Genomic DNA, 18,160 nt, shown 5'->3' on the forward strand with positions numbered 1-18,160 from the left:
CAGCAGTTTATCGAACGTCTTGTTGATGAAGTGAGAGCCTCCATCACTAATAACCACTCTCGGGATCCCGAATCTTGGAAAAATGACTGTCTTGAACATTTTCTTGACAACACTAGAGTCATTTGTCTTGCTGGCTACTGCTTCCACCCACTTGGAGACATAATCAACCGCAACCAGGATGTACTCATTTCCATAAGAAGATGGGAAAGGGCCCATAAAATCAATTCCCCATACATCAAAAACTTCAACTTCAAGGATGAAATTTTGGGGCATCTCATTTCTCTTACTGATGTTGCCCTTCCGCTGACATGCATCACACTTTGAGACAAACTCATGGGCGTCTCTGAAAAGTGTAGGCCACCAGTAACCAGCCTGCAGGACCTTAGAAACCGTCTTGAATGTTGCAAAATGGCCTGCGTATTCTGAACTGTGGCAGTGGAAAAGAATCCCTTGCATCTCATTCTCCAGAACACATCTCCTGAATAAACCATCTGAGCATCTCTTGTAGAGGAAGGGATCATCCCAGTAGTAGTGGTTCACATCTCTCATGAACTTCTTCCTCTCATACCCCTTCAGGTTCGGTGGTTCAATTCCAGCACATAGGTAGTTTGCAAAGTCTGCAAACCATGGGAGATCATCCTGAATTTGTCTCATGACACAGCAATCAGCCTGATCCAAATACTCATCCTCCAGCAAGGTGATCACATAGACATTCTCCTCGGGTAATGTATCATCCAGTGGTGTTTCAGCTTCCACTCTCATTCGGGAAAGATGATCTGCCACTCCATTTTCTGCTCCTCTCTTGTCTCTGATCTCAATATCAAACTCCTGTAGCAGTAAGATCCACCTTAAGAGTCTCGGTTTAGCATCTTTTTTCGTCATCAGGTACTTCAAGGCTGCATGATCTGTGTGCACAATTACTTTCGAGCCCACCAAATAGGACCTGAACTTCTCGAAAGCATAAACTACTGCCAGCAACTCCTTCTCAGTGGTAGCATACTTGATTTGAGCATCATCAAGCGTTCGGCTGGCATAATAGATCACATGGAGTTTCTTGTCTTTTCTCTGCCCCAAAACAGCTCCAATCGCGTAATCACTTGCGTCACACATTATTTCAAATGGCAAGTCCCAATCTGGTGGCTGCACAATGGGAGCACTGACTAGAGACTTCTTGAGAATCTGAAACGCAGCGAGGCAGTCAGCATCAAAAACAAACTTCGCTTCTTTGCACAGCAGACGGGTGAGTGGCCTCGCTATCATAGAGAAGTCTTTGATAAACCTCCTGTAGAAACCGGCATGTCCCAGAAAACTCCGAATATCCCTCACTGTCCTAGGAGGCTGTAGGCTGGTCATAACTTCAATCTTTGCTTTGTCAACCTCGATACCCTGCTCTGATATCCTGTGACCCAAAACAATGCCATCTTTCACCATGAAATGGCACTTCTCCCAATTTAGCACCAAGTTCTTCTCCTCACATCTTTCCAGCACCTTGCACAGATTAGCAAGGCAGTCGGTAAATGAAGAACCGTAGACTGAGAAATCGTCCATAAAAACCTCCATAATGTCCTCAATAAGATCAGTAAAGATCGACATCATGCATCTCTGGAAAGTGGCAGGAGCATTGCACAATCCGAAGGGCATTCTCCTGTAGGCAAAAGTACCGTATGGACAGGTGAATGTTGTCTTCTCTTGGTCCTCTGGATGAATGGGTATCTGAAAGAACCCGGAGTAGCCATCGAGAAAACAGTAGTAGGGGTGGTTGGCTAGTCTTTCCAGCATCTGGTCAATGAAAGGAAGTGGGAAGTGGTCCTTCCTTGTGGCTGAGTTTAGCTTCCTGTAGTCAATGCACATCCTATGCCCTGTGACTGTTCTGGTAGGAATCAGCTCAGCCTTCTCATTTGTGATGACAGTGATGCCACCCTTCTTAGGAACCACATGAACCGGGCTCACCCAAGTGCTGTCTGAAATTGGGTAGATCACCCCTGCACTCAACAGCTTTAGAATCTCCTTTTTCACAACTTCCATCAGTTTGGGATTCAGTCTTCGCTGGTGCTCTATGGACGTCTTTGACTCATCCTCCAAGTGAATCTTGTGCATGCAAAGATCTGGAGAAATACCTGTAATATCATCCAAAGAGTACCCCAATGCTTTTCTATACTTTCGCAATTTTGAAAGAAGCAAAGCGGTCTCCACATTATTCAGGTTAGCACAAATAATAACAGGATATGTGGAATTCGGTCCCAAGAATGCATACCTCAGCCCAGCTGGGAGGGCTTTAAGTTCCACCTTTGGAGCATTCTCCTCACTCCAATCTGGTTGGGAGGATGACGGTTTGACGGTTTTATCGGTGCCTGAGTCTTCAAGGCTGACATAGGCGACATGCTTCTCAATCGGTGAGGCTGAATCCAAAATCTCAGAAAATCCAACCACTTCTTGGTTCATGAACCCGAACTCACTCTCCCTTTGGGTCAATGCGACTTGTAGAGGATCATCAGTGTGCAACTCTTCATCCATTTCCTCCACCAGTTCAGTCAATGTATCAACCCAGAAAGTCTGTCCATCAATAGTCGGATTTTTCAGCACCTTCTCCACATTGTATCTCATCGCCATGTCTCCTAGACGTAAGTCTATATGCCCATTCTGTACATCAATCATGGCTCCAGCAGTAGCTAAAAACGGTCTGCCCAAAATGAGAGGATCTTTAGGTTCCTCTTCCAGCTCCAGAACTACAAAATCGGTAAGCACATATCCCTTTCCAACACCAACAGGGATGTTTTCTAGTACACCGACTGGTCTTCGCACTGATCGGTCAGCAAGGACCAAGGAGATCCTTGTAGGTTTGTAGTTCGTCATGCCTAGCCTCTCAGAGACAGAGAAAGGCATTAGGCTCACTCCTGAACCCAGATCGCAGAGACTCCTCTCAAAGGTAAGTGATCCAATGCGGCATGGTAGAACAAATGCTCCGGGATCTTCACGCTTTTTAGGCATGACATTTTGTAGAACTGCGCTACATTCCTCATTGAGCATCAACACACCACGCTCTAGGCTCATCTTATCGGTAAGAATCTCCTTCATGTACCTTTTAAGAGAAGGTACCATCTTCACCGCTTCAACGAATGGCAATCTCACATGTAACTCCCCAACAAGGTTCTTTAGCTTCTCGTACTCACGTTCTTTGATCTTCTGCCTTGGTCTGGATGGGTATGGAGCCTTAGGAACATAAGCAGGAGGCGCCACATACACCTCTTCAGGTTCAGAGGAATTTGGCTTCGTTGACACGGGATCGGTCGATCCACATGGACCGGATCGGTCGATCTCCGTCCCCTTGGATCGGTCGATCTGTTCCTGAGATCGGTCGATCTTTCTTATTCGATCCCTCAATCGTTTTTCCACTCCTAAGTGTTACAGCATTCACAAACTCCTTGGGATTCGTCTCTGACTTCCCTGGTAGAAATCCAGGTGCTGTTCTGCTGCTGGAGGCGGTTTGAGCAACTTGCTTTTCCAAAACTTTCAAATGGGTGTTCAAAGCTTCAAACTTCCCATTAAGCTCTCCATACATGTTATCCACCTTGGTGTTTATCTCTGCAGTGCTATTCTTCTGACCTTCTAGCACCATTTGCAGCATCTTCTTAATTTCGTTATCCTGAGAAGACTGTGACGAAGAGGCATTCCCTTGATTCTGGTAGTTGTTGTACTGCTGCCTTTGCTGAAATCCTGAGTTGCCCGAGTTGTTCCCCTGATATTGATTTCTGTTCTGATATCCTTGGTTGAACACACTCTGGTTCTGATTCTGGTTCTGCCTGTTTCCTGCCTGAGGGTAGGACTGATGTTGTGGATTCTCCACATTGTTGCTCCGGTAAGACAGATTATTTTGCTGATTTTGACTCCATCCAAGGTTCTGATTGTAGCCTCTGTTGTAGTTTCCTTGACCACCAATGTAGTTCACATCAGCTTGCATATCATCTGAATCATCACCAACAGTTTCTTGTGAGGAACGATAGCCTTGCTCCTCCACAAATTTCACAGATTTCTGATCTCTCTTGAGAAGCATCTCAATCTTGGCATTCAGCTCATCTATCTTCTTGGATTCATAACCAACACCCTTCTGGCTGGTGTCAAACCTTGACTTGCGGTTTGCTTTGCTGGATGACAGGTTGTTCAGCAAGGTGTAAGCTTCTTCAACAGTCTTGGTCATGAAATCACCATTACTTGCTGTGTCCATGGCATCTTGACTCTCTTCATGAACTCCATTATAGAAAATGTTCAGCAAGCTCACATCAGTGTAACCATGGTGAGGGCAGTCCTGTGTGTACTCCTTGAAACGCTCCCAAGCCTCATGAAAGCTTTCTGAATCAAGCTGCTGAAAGCTTCCAATTCTGCTTCTCAGATATGTGGACCTTGACTTGGTGAAGAAATGCTGTAGAAAAGCAGCTCTTGTCTCTTCCCATGTAGTAAGAGATCCTGGAGGGATGGACTTTAACCATCTGATAGCTTTATCAGCTAAGGAAAACGGGAACAACCTGCATTTCAAAGCGCCTTGAGGAACTCCATTATGTCTGCTGGTGTCACAGACTCGCTCAAAATGCTCCAAGTGATACATCGGGTCCTCAGACGGGTTTCCATGAAACGGATTTTTCTCCACCAAATTAATGAGACCAGTCTTGATCTCAAAGTCTCTTCTCTCAATGGGAGGTGGGCGAATCCCAGAACGATCGGCATAGAATGCATCTGGTGTATCATAATGTGCAAGCGTCATCCTAGGCATGCCATAGTCTCCAGCCTGTTGTCTTGCAGCTACACCAGCCTGCTGATTATCACCAGCATTGTTGCCTTCTCGTTCATCTACAGGAATTGGATTTTGCGGGTTGTCCTGAAACTGGTCTTCTTGGTGTTCAGCCATTTCAACCTCTTCAGCGGACTCAAGTCTTTTCTTTTTCACTTGTCTCTCTAGGCGGCCGAGCTCTAACTCCAAAGGTATTAAATTCGATGATCCTTTGCTTCTAGTATGAAATCCGCTCATTCACCTGAAAACACAAACAGAAAGAGAAAGACAGAAACATTAGACAAAATAAAAATGCTATAGTCTTAAACTGATCATTAACTCTAGGGTGACCAAATGGTCCCCGGCAACGGCGCCAAAAACTTGATGTGTCGAGTTTTAACCCGATTATCTAACTGCAAGTGCACAGTAAAGTACGCAGTAGTAATGCGGGATCGAATCCACAGGGACCGATGATCACACGTAGAGTTGCAGACAAGTTAATAGCTACAGCGAACGAAGATATATTTTTGATGGTTTTTATTTAATTTTCTTTAGTGTCACAAAACATAAACAAGCTGTAAAAAGATGATTTAAACGATTTGAAAACTATTTTAAAACAAACGTTGGGCATTGGGAATTCTCAGGGATTTCTTTTTAATCAAGATACAATTAATGGCAGACACAGGGATATATTAAGAACCGTCTAGAACTCAAACACGATATTAGAATTAACCTACTTCCGTAGCGCTAATTCTCTATGTTATAGAAATCTCCACACTAACTTCCGCTGAGTTTCAATTTCTAAACAAGCATTAAGAACAGGTTCAATATGTTCACAAAGCGCAATAACATCAACTTCCGAGGGTTAAGGACACTTTGCTCATCTAAAGTATTTTCGGAAGTTCAAACAATCACTTTCGGTGCATCAAACAATCTGATATCATGAACTAAGTGATCAATTCAGTTCAAGCAGTAAGAAATCCATTAGATGAAGAACCAAAACGTAATCCCTTAGTCTACACACGTTTTATGAATCAAAACATCAAGAAATCCCCTATGAGAACCCCTAAACCCAACTAGATGACTACTCACACATAACTAAGCAAGAACAACACGATTTTGATGAAGAAAACATGATAAGATTGTATTAAAAAAGAGTAAAGGTTCAGAATATCTTCTCCAAATGGTTTTGAGATGAACTCCTTTACAAATCTTCACAAATCACACAAAACAAGTTACAAAACTCTCAAATCTCTCTCAAGAACTTGTAAATCTCCTTCTTGGTCGTCTCTGGTCTTTTCTGAGTCCCAAAAGTCGAGAGTTCTTTTCCATTATTGAGGGGAGTGGGTAAAAAGGAGTGAAAAGCTCGTTGGTGCATGTGGAGCCCGTAGAGCGTGGGATCGGTCGATCCACAGACAATGGATCGGTCGATCTATGTCCTGTGCGATCAATACTTCTCATTCGGTCCATTGTTCGGTCCATCTTGCTTCTGAATAAATCCCTAATGCGTTCTTTTCTTGCAAGCTATCTAGTAACCTGCATATTACACTTAAGAACACCAAAACGCATCAAATAGACCAAAACATTAATTAAAACCGACCATTTAATTGCTCCAAAATGAGTTTAAAACCGTTAAAAACACGGAATATCAGCCGCGAAGCTACTCGCTGGAAACCGTTAAAGTTCTATCCTGTGCGATCAAGGATCTGATCCTCGATTCTGATCGCCCTCCAAAGACGGACAGAAATCCGTCCGCTGAAAAATACCCTCAACATAACCAGCCTGGGGATAAATGCGGCAGGAGGCCAGACGACAAAGGGAACGATAACAATCGCCGCAGAGTCAATATGATCATCGGAGGATCACAATACTGCAGCGACACTGTGTCGGCCATCAAGGCTTACCAACGGAAGGCGGAGTCGAGCGCAAATTGGTCTACATGGTCTCCTCCCCGAGATGGCCAAAATTGCTCGATCACCTTCACAAAGGAAGAGGCCGGCGGCATCGATCAACCTCACTGCGACCCGCTCGTCATAGATCTCGTTATACGAGACTTAGAAGTCGGAAGGGTACTCGTCGACACGGGAAGCACGGTCAACGTAATCTTCCGCGACACTCTCAAACGGATGAGCATCGAACTCGGAGAAGTAATTCCGACGCCAAAACCACTCACGGGTTTTTCAGACGAAGTATCGATGACTCTTGGATCGATCCAATTGCAAGTCACGGCCAAGGAGATCACGAAAATCATCGAGTTCGCGGTGGTCGATCATCCCGCTATCTACAACGTGATCATGGGAACCTCATGGCTCAACGCCATGCAGGCAGTTCCGTCAACCTTCCACCTGGGTCTTAAATTCCCAACCCCAAGCGGAGTCGCGGCCAAAACAGTCCCGGCTATGCTTCCTAGCAGAGCACAAGTTAAGGCAAATCAAGACTTCTGCAGCTGTAAACGGCAAGCGCACGAAGATAGACCAATCTTCGGCCAAAAGCACCCCGGGAAAAAACGAATTAAAAACGTCTACCAACGCAAACGCATCGGACGTCGAAGCTCGACACAAGTCTGAAGCCCACGCTACAACTCAACCGGAACATCCGGAAAATAGCATTTACCCAGCCACGATCGACAAGGTCAAGGCGGACGTCGCGACATCTACCGCCGAGTAAGAACACTCGCGGCATGAAACAGAACTACGAGATGGCTTGATCCTCGAAAGGGGTACGTAGGCAGCTCGTCAAAAGACGAGTTCAGCTATCCCCCTCTCTAAAAAGGGGGGGAGTGGGTGCGTATACTCGTATACTCCCACTTAAAAAATCGCGATTATTGTAATCGAGTTTTTAAGAAACTTCAAAAACTTTTACTACAATATACGTTGTCCTTTTTATCGAAAAACGTTTACGCTTCAGTTAAACACAAAATTTTTTCAGGACACGCCTGGAAACATTAAGACTCTTGTCTGCAGCCACATCCGGCCCAAAAATCGTAAAAAAATCATCATCCTTCAAACGCACAAAGATACACGTATAATCCTCGAAACAACTGCGAGACGTTGCAAAGATAAAATTAGAAGATAATACGAACAAATTGTCCGAACGCGACCACCAAAACCTTACACCCCGTTCGTCGATTGGCCCCGACGAACACGCCAGCCGTCCTAAACAAACGCAATTCGATCAGTCTTTTGATCTTTAAAAACGTCCAGCACAAGGACAGAAGCGCGCTACAACAAAAATCCGAAATTTTGGTTTAGCACTTCCAGTTAATTCTGAGAAGATGCTCGATTCGTACCATACAAGTCATATAAGCCGAGAACATATCGCGGACTTTAAATCATTGCGAATCAGGAAGAAATCGCAACAGGAAAAACGATAGCCGGCTAGTCACCGCATAAATCTTAACCGAAAGTAAACCTAGGTCTTGCCCTAAACCCAATGCTCTGGTCTCAAACATCTCAAGGCATGATATCTAAAAGATACGAGATCCTAACCATGTCTCTCCGTTCGTATCTCAACGTTCTCGAAAATCGTAAAGATAAATAATTTTTACGAAAATCACGAACGAACCAACAGATTAAACGTCTCATCGGAATTAAATATGAGACGACAACTCATATTTACTTCAAACCTACTCAGGAAAACTCGAAAACGAAAACATTCATCATATAAATAACCACGTAAAGCGGTAAGGGGATTCAAAGCCACCAATGGCCAATCCCGATAAACGATAAAAACGGCCAAAACAGGCCCGTACAAATCTCTCGGCCACAATCGGCCATAAACATGAAACAGAAAGACGAGCATCTCTCTTTCGATAACTATTCCACCTCTCATAATCCAAAGTCAAAGTCCCCGGACAACGAAGCACCGAACGCATCCGCGGGACGATCCACATCCTCGCCATCATCGGGAAACCCAGTCGAAACCTCATCGGTATCAGGGGAAACCGGGATGGAATCCCTGAACCCTTGAATCCGCTCGTCGATCGGAGGGATAAGCGCCTCAGCATGGGCACGTTCATTCATCCCACTCTTCATCAAGCTCATTTCCTCCTCAAACGCATAGTCATCGGCTCGCGTCCTCCAAAGACTTCCGACCGAACCACGGCACTCACGAAAGTCACCCACCAAGGTAAAGGCATTCTTGAGGTTCCCATGCTCAACCTGGAATTGAGAGGCACGAGTCTTCATCACCTCGACGATTTCCCTCTTGCCTTTCCTTTCCGCTTTGCGGATGGCCCGCGCATGATCACGAGTAAGTTGCGCCTCTCGCTCCAACATCTCGCCTTGCACGCGAGCGAGATCCCGCTCCGCTTTCTCCGCTTTGAAGCGGTAGACCATGGCTTCTCTATGGCCCGCCTCAATGGCCGAGCCCAGCAAGTTCAGGCCCTGCAAAATCGATTGACATGTTATAAATATAAATATATACATAGGACAATCACCAAAAAATTCTCAAAAAATTAACCCCATTGATGATGCGAGATCCTTCCGCAACGACTCTCGGCCTCGCCGATTCTTTCGTAGGAGGAGGAGCATCGAAACCCGGTGGTAGATCAGCAAAGAAATCATCGAAATCCGGAATAGGGACCTCGCTCGAACCACTCCCATCGCCGTAAGCAAGGTTCGGATCCCATCTTGGAAGCGTAGAGTCATCCATCGAAAATTCTATGTCGCCAAGATCGACATCTTTTCCCTTCCGAGAGCTCGACTCCGGCACAGCTGTTGGAGCTTCGACGGGATTCTGGTCGTCAGATTCGGAGTCGCTTCCCGTGTCTGCAGCCAAAGCAGGACCGGGTTGCACGAATCTCAGTGCCTTCCGAACCCTCTTCGGCATAAAAGAAGTCCAGAAGAAGGGACCGTTCCTGAGAAGATCCCTCACTGCAATGATGTCCTCAGGGAACAGAGCAAGAGGGTTGATGAAGGGACGATCATTCGGCAACCTCCGGAACAGTGGAATACAACTCTCTTCGACAGACGCAACGTCGATACGAACAAAGAAAAAGAACTTCTTGCACGAGTTGAAGTTCGAAATGAACTTCTTAACCACTGACATAAATTTCCGAGGGACCAACCTATGCGTATCCGTATCTGTGACAAGTTGAAGCCTCAAAAGCGCTTCATAATGATCGACGGAAAGGGAAAGGCCATGCTCGTAGCTTAGGATCAGGATCCCAATAAGATGCTGAATGGCAAGGGGAGTCAACTGGCTTATCGCAACTTCGAAACGGTCCAACACTCGGACGAGAATTTCGGGTATTGGGAACCGTAGGCGACAACGCACTACGAACGCCTCGTAGCAAGTGAAGTAACCCTCTGGGGGGCTGTTAGCACATTTCCCACGGCGAGGAACCCGGAACTCCACAGCATTCGGGATATGGTAGAACGATCGCATGATCGCGAGAAACTCGTCGGTACTCCTGCTTGCATCCCCTTTCTCGACTCCACGATGGGTCAGGACCGGGAACGACTTCTCGTTGGGAGGGGTCAACGAGCCATAATGAGCAACCCACCATGCCTCGTTCTCGGCAGGATGTACCGAGTGAGGCACGAACTCCATCTTAGGAACAATGAGCTCTTCGTAAGCACTCGCGGATGAAGACCCTTTTTTCGCAATCTTTTTCTTGCTCGACATCTTTAAACTTCTCCTAAGAAAATAGAGGAAAAGGGTGGAGAGAAAGAAAGAAAATTTTTTTCCTTAAGAAAGATCTAAGAGAAAGACAAGAAAGTGAAAAAATTATGAAACAAGTTACCTCCCTTCTTATAAGCATGAGGATTTACTGTTCAAGCTCGGACTTTCGGATATTAATTCCATCCATCACGCCTAACTTGCTGAACATGCCTAACCGCACGCTAGGATCCTACGATGCATGATCCTAACGGGATAGGGGGCTAACTGTTGGGGTCAAAAACGGTTACGACGGAATTACCACCCGAAAATCTTCGGAGATCGTATTTCCGAAAGAGATAGTAAAAAGGAAAATGTAACTTTCGTAAAATATAACCAAACACGAAGTTTATACGAAGAAGTATCCTTGAAGATTCAAACCAAGCTCGACCATTGCGTAATTACCACGCATACACGCTGTCCGGTCGCTGCGTAGCAACCAAGTCCGAGCCAAAGCTCAGTCGCTACGAAGCGACCGAGCTCGAGTCAAGGCTCGGTCGCTACGTAGCGACCGAGCGCTCGTCCAGCTCGGTCACTACGTAGCGACCGTGCTCGAGCCAAAGCTCGGTCGCTACGTAGCGACCGAGCGCTCGTCCCGCTTGGTCGCTACGTAGCGACCGAGCGATCGCCCTGCTCGGTCGCTACGCGATCGTCCCGCTCGGTCGCTACGTAGCGACCGAGCTCGAGCCAAAGCTCGGTCGCTACTTAGCGACCGAGCTCGAGCCGAAGCTCGGTCGTTACGTAGCGACCGAGCGCTCATCCCGCTCAGTCGCTACGTAGCGACAGAGCTCGAGCCGAAGCTCGGTCGCTACGTAGCCACCGAGCGATCGTCCCGCTCGGTCGCTACGTAGCCACCGAGCTCGGCCAAGCTCGGTCGCTACGTATCAACCGAGCGCTCGTCCCGCTCGGTCGCTACGAAGCTCGGTCGCTACGTAGCGACCGAGCGCTCGTCCTGCTCGGTCGCTACGTAGCGACGGAGCTCGAGCCAAAGCTCGGTCGCTACGTAGCGACCGAGCGATCGTCCCACTCGGTCGCTACGTAGCGACCGAGCGATCGTCCCACTCGGTCGCTACGTAGCGACCGAGCGATCGTCCCACTCGGTCGCTACGTAGCGACCGAGCTCGGCCAAGCTCGGTCGCTACGTATCGACCGAGTGCTCGTCCCGCTCGGTCGCTACGTAGCGACGGAGCTCGAGCCGAAGCTCGGTCGCTACGTAGCGACCGAGCGATCGTCCCTCTCGGTCGTTACGTAGCGACCGAGCTCGACCAAGCTCGGTCGCTACGTAGTGACCGAGCGATCGTCCCGCTCGGTCGCTACGTAGGAACCAGGCTCGAGCCGAAGTTCAGTCGCTGTGTAGCGATTGAACCCTTCCGAACATCGATACGACATCAATCCATGCATTCTCGTCAAACCTTCGAATGCAATCTCCCGAAGACCGTAGCAAGCTCAGTCCATGTTTTCCGCTATTCAAATTCATCGATCAAACTTCACGGATTAGAAACCGCGGAAAGTTCGTTCTTTATCAAAAAGAATTCGTAGTAAACGTGTCGAGTCGGAAGACGGCCCAAAGGGATCTAAAACAAGACTCGAGGCCCATCCTACGATTTCTTAACCAAAAGCCCGTAAACCACAGCACGGTTTACGGTTGGTCCACAAGGAAGGATAAATGTCAAGTTTCCGTGGATAAATACGGAAGTTTTGAAGATAATTGGAAGATCGGGAAAAATGAAATATCTCCATTTTTATGCTATGATGGCTTAAGGGCAGAAGAGTAAAAGCGTAAACTGACCTTGGAGCTAGTATATAAGGAGTCCTAGGCGAGGAGCATGGTAGAGGATTTTTCAGAGCAAAATTAGCACTTAGAGCAATTTAGGCAATTTTCCGTTTTTGTTATTTCGAGCTGCGACTCAATTAGGTTTAGCCGTCTTAGGGTTGCTAGAACTAGGAATCTCGCCGACAGCTCTCGAGCCCAGGCTTATACCTTGTTGTAAACGCTCATACGCAGATTCGGAATAAGATCTACTTTGCTCTCTTTTTCGATTTCTTATTCTTATCGTTGTTATTCTCGTGTTCTGATTGCTTGACGTCTGGTAATTAGCAGATATTCGGGTCCTCTGGGAAATTAGGGTTTTCTTAGTTTCCTTATTTAAACGGAAATCGACAGTGCGAATTTCGGTTCCCACAGAGCTCATCCAACAACATTAGATTGTTCGAATCTTCTCTTTCTGGGAGTAATCTTCTGCGTACTCCGGGGAATTCGACTTCCGCTGGGATCATACATTCCCTTCCGTAAACGAGAGCGAATGGAGTTTCTCCCGTTGCGCGTCTCGGAATCGTGCGATGTGACCATATGATTCCTTCGAGTTCTTCGGCCCATCTACCCTTTTTGGCGCCCAATAGTTTCTTAAGCCCATCGAGGATGGTCTTGTTAATCGTTTCGGCTTGCCCGTTGCATTGTGGTTATCTAGGAGTCGATTTGGTCAGTCGTATCTTCCATTTTTCGCATAAGGCCTCGAATCTGGTCAAAATAAAATGGGATTCGTTGTCCGTTACGATTTCGTATGGGACACCATATCTGCAGACGATGTTTTTCCACACGAAACTTTCGACTTGGGTGTCTTTGATGCTTGCGTAGCAATCGGCTTAGACCCATTTTGAGAAAAAAACCCGTCAAAACTAACAAGAATCGTTTTTGCTTTGACCTATGCATGGGTCCGACTATGTCCATCGACCATTGCATGAATGGATGTGGTGCCGAGATCGACGAGAGAACCTCTGCCGGCTGATGGATAGTAGGAGCATGCCTTTGGCATTTTTTGCGCGAAGTTCTCGCAATCTTTAATCATCGTCGGCCAATAGTGTCTGTGGCGTTTGATTTTGATCGCGAGGGATCTTCCGCCCAATGGTTTCCACACGATCCAGAGCGGACTTCTTCCATTATCTTTCGTGCTTCCTCTCCTTCTACGCAGGTCATGAGTGGCCCGGAAAATCTCCACTTTTAGAGTTCACCTTCAACCAAGACGTATCGCGCGGATTGCGTCTTAATCTTTCGGGCCATCTATTTTTCCGCTGGGAGTTTCCCGTCGGTGATGTATGCGAGGATTTTTTTTGTCCAAGGTTTGTCGAATCCATACTCGGATTGTTTTATATCCTTCGTCGCCTAGACATTGACTTCGTCTGGATCGCCGTCGGGTGATTAAGTTTATTATGACGGGTGGCCCGATGCTAGGGTGCTCTATGAATTCTACGGGAATCACTCTGCTCAGCCCAGATCCGAACTAGATGCCAAGGCGGCTAAGGCGTCAGCCTGTGCGTTTTTGGCATGAGGAATCCGGGTTAGAGCGAATTGATCGAAACTTTGAGCCAAGTTTTGAATGAGTTTTAAGTAAGCATCCATTTTCTCGTCCCTTGCTTGGTATTCCCCGTTGTATTGACTTGCGACTAGTTGGGAATCGCAGTAGGTGTGAATGTTATGTATTTTTAGACTGTGAGCCAATCGTAAGCCCGCGATTAGGGCTTCATACTTGGCTTCGTTGTTTGAAGCGTGGAAAATCTGTCAGAATGACTGTTCCAGTACTTCCCCAGTTGGCGGCGTGAGTCTGACCCCGATTCCGGTGTCTTGTTTTGAAAAGGATCCTTCGACGTGGAGGGTCCAGGTTGAATCAGGCTCCTGGTTAGTCGTGGACTCTGTAGGTAGTTCTACTAAGAAGTCGGCGAGTACTTGCGATTTCGCGCAAGATTTTGCTTGGTACTTGATGTCGTACTCGCTCAGCTCGATTGCCCATTTTCCTAACCTTCCAGATTGACTGGGGCTATGCAGGATTGTCCATAGTGGGAACGTTGTGACCACTACGACTGTATGGGACTGGAAGTACGGCCTTAGTTTTCGTGCTGACATTACGACTGCAAGCGCGAGTTTTTCCATCATCGGATAACGTGTTTCTGCGTCGAGCAAAGTTTTGCTTACGTAATAGATGGGCTTTTTCTCGCTACGTTCTTCTCGGATGAGGACGCCGCTCACAGCCGTGACTGACACTGCGATGTACAGGAACAGTGGTTCTCCTTCTACGGGTTTTGCGAGCACGGGGGGAGTGGCCAAGTAGGTCTAAAAATCTCGCCCCCTCGTCCCTGGCTTTGGCTCCTCTTATATATCCTCCTAGGTTGGTTCCTCCTATCCTTTTTCATCTTTGGTTGAGTTTATCACTTCGCGGAACTTTCAATTTTTCTTTGATCTTTGTGTTTATCTTCGGAAACTTTGCATTTTTCCTCGGAACTTGACATTTATCTTCTTCTGAGTAATAAATGATAAACCGTCATAACGACTGGGCTTGATTCCGCATAAAATGATAAGTGGGCTTTTTGCCGCGTCATGGGCTCTCCCGGGCCATTTTCCGACTTAAGCTTTTTACAATTTCATATAAAGAATGCTTTCAATACGACGTCGATCCTGAAGAGCATCCAAATTCCTTGTATAGGAAATTCTAGGTGTTTATTTGACCGTTACCTCTTTATACGATCAATCCGAATGTTATTTGAGAAAACGAGTTCTTGTGGTTTCTAAATGGTAGAGTTCCAACGGTACCTCCGATCGAGGCGAAACAAGAACGAGTTCGATCCAGAGCGTTCGATCCAGAGAGTTCGATCCAGCTTGGCCATCCGCCGAGCTGGACTGGTTTGGTCCAGCTCGGCGGATGGCCGAGCTGGTCGTGCGTTCGATCCAGCTTGATGGATGGCCGAGCTGGTCGCGCGTTCGATCCAGCTCGGCCATCCGCTGAACTGGACTGGTCCAGCTCGGCGGATGGCCGAGCTGATTGCGCGTTCGATCCAGCTCGGCCATATGCCGAGCTGGACTGTTTGCTTTTAGTTACCGGGTTTGTCTCTTTTTGAAACTTATGATCGTGACCTTTGCCGAGAGTGTGTCGAGAAGGTCTCCGCGAGGAAATGTGATTTGAGACGTTGATTTCGAGATAACCGTTTTTGACCCCAACATCAATCAAAACCTTTTTCGTATCTTTTTCGTCTTCTGTTATCGAGCTTCGACTAAACTAGGTTTAAGGTTTTATGTTGCTATAACTAGATAATTCGCAGATAGCTCTTGCGGCTGAAGCTTTTATAATATCTTGTAATGATCGCAACGCTCTTACGCGGATTCGAAATAAGATCTACCTTTTCTATAAATTCGTTTTGTTATCTTTTCATATTTTCCGCATTTATTTGGTCACTTGTCGTTGGCTCTCGCATAGAATCCGAGACCTCAGGGAAAATTAGGGCTTCTTGACTTTCCTCCGATTACAAAAATCGACGTTGTGAATTTCGGTTCCCACATCGACAACCCAATAAGTGTATGGACCGACGTCTGAAAGGTGTATCGATTGACTATCCCTCGATAGTATCGAACAATACTTTCTCCATATCAACAAATGACAGTTGAGATCTAAGATCCAGACAATATATAATCTAAACAAACAGAAGTTGATAGATTATTACTTAGTTTTAGTTCTATATTATCCAATATACAACCCTAGCTTCTATACTATTATAATCTTGATTACCTGAATAGAAACCCTAAGTCTAACACTTTCTCATATTGTTTACAAACCTCAAAACCAACCGACCGAACAAATGCCTTGTTCACCCTGCAATTTACTATTTACATTATTTACCTAGCTTAATCATAAACTGTTTAGATCTATTGTGTGCCCTAACTCTTTGTGGATTCCATCCTTAATTACTGCAATTGAACCTCTTATTTGAGAGAGTAAATCACTTCTTAGGGTAATTTGAGTGATATCAAATTTGGCGCCGTTTGATATCACTCAAATTACCCTAAAGAGTGATTTTTACTCTCTCAAATAAGAGATCGAGTTGTAGCACTTAGGGATCGAATTCACAGGGAGCTAAGGCACACAAAAGATCTAGTAGTTATGTGGTTAAGCTAGGTCGGATGGTTTTAAATGTAAATAGCAGGGGTGAGCAAGTAATTGCTCGGTTGATTGATTGGGTTTTTAAAACAGATATGAAAGGCGTTAGACTTACGATTTCTATTCAGACAATCAGGATTATAGAGATATAGAGACTAAGTCTATGTTGGATATTCTAGAACTCAAACTTAAAGAATAGTCGATCAACTTCCGTATTTTTAGACTATCTATTGCCGGATCTAAGACCTCAGCTGTCGCTTGTTGGTCTTGAGAAAGTGTCGATCAATACCAATTATGTATTGTCGATCGATACACCTTTTAGCCCGTCGATCGATGCAACTACTGGATTGTCGATCGATGAACCTTCCAGGAAGCTTTACGCACGGGTTTGACGTGTTCAGTAGGTTTAACTAAATCAGCTTCTGCTTGTTTCTAGCAATCCTAGCACAATCTAAACTAATTCAGACAGATAACCAAGCTTCCGCTTGCGCCATAATATCTATAGGCAAGGTCCTAGCTAGCTATTCCAGAACACATGCATTAAGAGCAGTTTAATTGATGGATATCCTAACATTCGATATACCATGGATTTTACTCATTTTTAGCCATGGTATATAGGTGTTTTTAAATACATGATAGTTGTTTTTGGAGTCTTTTTAGTATGTTTTCAGGTTTTTGAGTGATTTGGAGAAAAGTGGTGATTTTGGTGCATTTTGGAGAGATAATGACAAAGGCCCGAAGTTGACCATCGACCATGACTATCAATCGATGGGTGAAGGCAACAATCGATCGACACACACCCTGTGGTGTCGATCGACGGCGAAGCGCGCGGAAGCCAGATTGGGTTTTAGCTGACTTAAAGCCCAAGTCCCACAAGAATTACCAGATTACCCCTGACGAGTTTTAACTTAATATTTATGTGCTCTACCATTGTTCTTGGAAAAAACACGCTTTCATACTTTCTACTTTTCATACAACAAAATACTTAGAGTCTTAGGTTTGGAGAGAAGATCCAAAAACTTCTTCAGATATTTGTGATTGGAACTCCAGCTTCTTTACTCTATTCTATTTTATGCAGTTTTCTTATCTTGTTGTTATGAATTGCTTAGCAATGTCTGAGTAGTTCATCTTGTTAGATTTAGGGTTGAGATATTCATGAGGGATTTGCCCAAAATATAGAATTGCTAAGTGTAAGGATATTAATAAACTAAACTGTTCTTAATGCATGTGTTCTAGAGTAGCTAACTAGGACCTTCCCTATAGACATTAGGGCGCATTCGGAAGTTTAGTTCTTTGTCTGAAATAGTTTAGGTTGTTCTACGATTGCTAGAGACAAGTGGAAACTGATTTAGTTTAACCTAGTGAATACGTCAAACCCGTCCGTAACGCTCCCTGGAAGTAACGTCGATCGGTAACTCATTAATTGCATCGATCGACGGGCTGAATGGTGTATCGATCGACACCCCCTTGTTGAAATCGATTGACACTTTCTCAGGACCAACACGCGATAGCTGAGGTCTTAGATCCGGCGATAGATTGTCTAAATATACGGACTATTCTTATTTGTTTGATTTCTAGAATATCCATATATGCTTAGTAGTCTATATCTCTATAATCATGATTGTCTGAATAGAAACCCTAAGTCTAACGTTTCTCATATCTGTCTTAAAACCCAATCAATCAATCAAACAATTACTTGTTCACCCCTGCTAATTTACATTTAAACCATTCAACCTAGCTTAACTACATAACTAGATAGATCTATTGTGTGCCTTAGCTCCTTGTGAATTCCATCCCTAAGTGCTACAACTCGAAC

The 18,160-nt window shown here is 45.5% G+C and overlaps 1 non-coding gene across 1 annotated transcript; it reads left to right on the forward strand.

Moving 5' to 3' along the window:
• The first annotated feature begins 4,283 nt into the window (after positions 1-4,283).
• Positions 4,284-4,390, forward strand: LOC125590871. The gene has a single exon (XR_007326873.1). It is a non-coding gene; the product is annotated as a small nucleolar RNA R71 (small nucleolar RNA).
• The last annotated feature ends 13,770 nt before the right edge of the window (positions 4,391-18,160 follow it).

Source organism: Brassica napus, chromosome C7 (genome assembly GCF_020379485.1).
Source record: "Brassica napus cultivar Da-Ae chromosome C7, Da-Ae, whole genome shotgun sequence".
NCBI classification, from domain to species: domain Eukaryota; kingdom Viridiplantae; phylum Streptophyta; class Magnoliopsida; order Brassicales; family Brassicaceae; genus Brassica; species Brassica napus.